This window comes from Gossypium hirsutum, chromosome A10 (genome assembly GCF_007990345.1).
Source record: "Gossypium hirsutum isolate 1008001.06 chromosome A10, Gossypium_hirsutum_v2.1, whole genome shotgun sequence".
In the NCBI taxonomy this organism is placed as follows: domain Eukaryota; kingdom Viridiplantae; phylum Streptophyta; class Magnoliopsida; order Malvales; family Malvaceae; genus Gossypium; species Gossypium hirsutum.
Genome location: NC_053433.1, coordinates 86,914,804 through 86,918,266, shown reverse-complemented (window position 1 = coordinate 86,918,266; position 3,463 = coordinate 86,914,804). Strand labels below are relative to the sequence as shown.

At 33.2% G+C, this 3,463-nt stretch overlaps 1 long non-coding RNA gene across 1 annotated transcript; it reads right to left on the bottom strand.

The window, feature by feature from the left end:
• Positions 1–679: 679 nt before the first annotated feature.
• Positions 680–3,169, bottom strand: LOC107895989 (uncharacterized). The gene is made up of 3 exons (XR_001683542.2): positions 3,077–3,169; positions 2,532–2,615; positions 680–1,141 (listed from the first exon to the last, which is right to left on the bottom strand). It is a non-coding gene; the product is annotated as an uncharacterized lncRNA (long non-coding RNA).
• Positions 3,170–3,463: the final 294 nt, after the last annotated feature.

The window sequence follows — 3,463 nt, the reverse complement described above, 5'->3', positions numbered from 1 at the left end:
AATGATGTAAGCAATACGTGGTATTAAAAATTAAATGGAAATGCTATGGCAAAAGTGAAAGTAGAAATGTAATGGTAATATAAGAGTGATTATTCGAATAGAATGTAAAGAAAGAAATAAGCTACTAAATATGTTATGACAAAGATACTCTGAAAAAGAATAATGATAGAGTAAAGTTGATTTGGAAGGTCAGGATTGCTAGGAATCTACCTTTATTGTCAATAATTCCTTGGCAAAATCGTTTCTACTTTACTACACAGAAGAGTTCTAAAATGGCTTATCTCTCGTGAGAGCAAAATTGTAACACCCCTCGCCCGCATCCGATGCCGGGACGGGGTTCGAGGTGCTACCTGACTTTTACTAACACTTTTATACTAAACAGGGCCATGAAACCTCAAATAATTAAAAACTTTTCTTTTCACATGCAATTTGTCCCTTATGCGAGCTTACGAGGCCCAATACATGCATTCGGGGCGGTTCGGGACCCAATCGAGAACTCATGAAAAACTTAGAAAAATCTCTTGCGTTAAGGCTTTACTCGCCCATGTGCTCAGGCCATGTGGCCAGAAATAGGCTAATTATCAAGCCTTTTGTCACTCTTACACCACATGCATAGATACATACTTATCCAATAACATACAACGTGGCATAAATGAGCTCTTAAACATCTACAAACAAGTTATGCTCAAGTTATTTTCTTATGTAATAAATATTATAGAATTTGCCCATATCATTACCACATACTAGACATAACTATCATTACATCACAAACCATTCATGAAGCATTATTAACTATTTACCAATCACTTAATCCTGCATTAGTTACTAGCTCATCAATGAATCTCAATTCAATCTCTAGGCATACATGTTGTAAGCCACATCACAAGAGATAATAACATACATGCATAAGAATAATCATATGGGCCCATAACGTCATTAGCCGACATAGGCCAATTTACATGACTAATACTACCTTAATAACAAGCCAATGCCTTTGGCTAAATCATAATATTACATACTCACATTAAAACCCTATACATGCCATAGACTCGAATCACTTGAGTTTACTTACTCCGATAACGTTAACTCGATAGGGTGATAATATCTCTGACGGCCTCCAACCCGAGCTAACCTGGAAACTCTAGAAAACATGGGAAAGAAGGGGGGTAAGCTTTCGCTTAGTAAGTTCATATGAAAACAATAAGCAACTCATTAACTTGTTTTATCAATGTTTACAACATATTCTCAAGTTCACTACAAGCTGTCTTCCTGAGCAACAGTCACTAAATTATTTATATCTAGAGATATGAAACTCAAAATTAAGTTCCGTTAATTTTACCTGAAACTAGACTCATTTATCTTTCTTTCATAAAATTTCCAGAATTTTTGACTTATCCAATTAGTACAGTTTATTCCTCAAGTTTGCTCCTGATTCACTGTCTGACAGTTTCAACCCTTTTGCACTAAAGTTCAATTATCTCATAGTACAGGATTCGAATAATGTTCTCGTCTATTTCTCTTGAAACTAGACTCATATGTCTACTAACTAATTTTTTTCTAGAAGTTTTGGTCAAGCCATTTAGTACATTTTATTAGTTAAACTTTCCCCTATTTCAGGGTATGACTATTCTGACCCCTATGCACTACGAATCGAATTTCTCCATGTAAAGAATTCCAATGACCAAGACGTTTGTTTCCCTTAAACATAGACTCAATAAGGAATCTATGAAGGTAAGTTATGACTCTTAATAATTTTTTTACAATTTACGGTGAATTTATAAAATCAGAACAGGGGATCTCAAATTCATTCAGACCATGTTTCACATGAATTTAAATATCACACAATATAGAATTATTTTTCTTCCTCTATTTCTTTCATGTGAAAATAGACTCATTAACCTTTAATCCCATATTTTATTCTGCCTCTAACTCATTTTACACTATTTTTAGTGTATTTTCAAAGTTACACTACTGCAGTAACTCAAATCTGTCAAGGCTAAGTTACTCATTCATGGTCATTGTTCATAATATTAATACAACACCATTTTATCCATCATGGTAAGAACACATATTATGCATCACAGATCATCACATATCAAGGCATTCTCATAGGATTAGTATACATACTTGCACAACTCGTAACATAACTCGAGTGCATACTCACCAATGACTTACCTCATTGGGACCATCATCAACTCTTTCCTTGGATTGCCCGTTGAACACTTGGAATACTAATTGGATACTCGGAAAAGCCTTTGCACATAAGTGCCTCAATTGTAGCTAAAGCTACCTCATATCTCATGACATTTCAATGCTCACTCTTGAGCTAGTCATCTAGACTCATAATTCCTAGTGACATGTCACTCGTATCCTATTCTATTCCTAAGGTTCAAACGGGATTTTTCCTCGTCTATTAAGGCTTTGTCTTATCATATTTCTATTAATCACATACACATTAATATCTGTACAATTCATGTAATGATAACATTTAAATACATGTATAGCATGGTATTGTTTACATACGAACTTACCTCGATACCACAAAGGTGAAAAGGACATACTCGTCCATAAATCGATTTCTTTCTGTTCTAGGTCCAAGTCTCAATTTTCATCATCTATAACATCACATTTAGCCTACCAATCAGTCACAATATTCATATGGGTCTAAAAATCATATTTTTACAAATTTTCATTTTGACCCCTAAACTTTTGCATATTTGCACTTTTGCCCCAATACTCGTAAATTAATTTTTTATCACATTTCTTTACTCCTTGAGTCTAGGTGAACCATTTTCATAACTATAGCAACTCATAATTTCAACTATTTTACACATTTACAACTTAGCAATTTAGCCATTTTTAAGGTATTTTCATGCAATTTCTTTCACAAAAGTTGTTTATTAGACAACTAGGACTCATAATATTCCATAAAAACACAGCAAACAACACATTTACTCTCATGGTAAAACCCTAGACTCTTCATCATTTTGCAAAATAATCCCCTCTTACGAAAGCTTATGCTTTAGGGGTTCCAAAAATACTAAAATCATCAAGCAAAGACATTAAAATCCCTTACAAGCAAGGGAAATATGTTGCTGAAATTTTCCAGCTTCAAAATCCTTTCTTTGCTGCATATTTCGGTGAAGGGGAAGAGAAAAATGATAGCTTTTTCTTTTTTTTATTTGTTAATAATAAAACTATTTTGTCTAATTTTGACTTTTCAACTATTTTGTGTCCCATGGCCGGCCATCACACTTTCAATGGCCTAATTTCACTTTAAAGACCCCCAATTTAAGATACAAGGCAATTTAACACCTTTAGGTATTAAAACATAACTTTTACTTTTTACGCGATTTAGTCCTTTTTTGAAATTGGACTAGAAATCGCTAAAATTAATATACCAAAATTAACATGCACTTATAAAATCATATTATAACACATAAAATAATACTAAAATAATTTT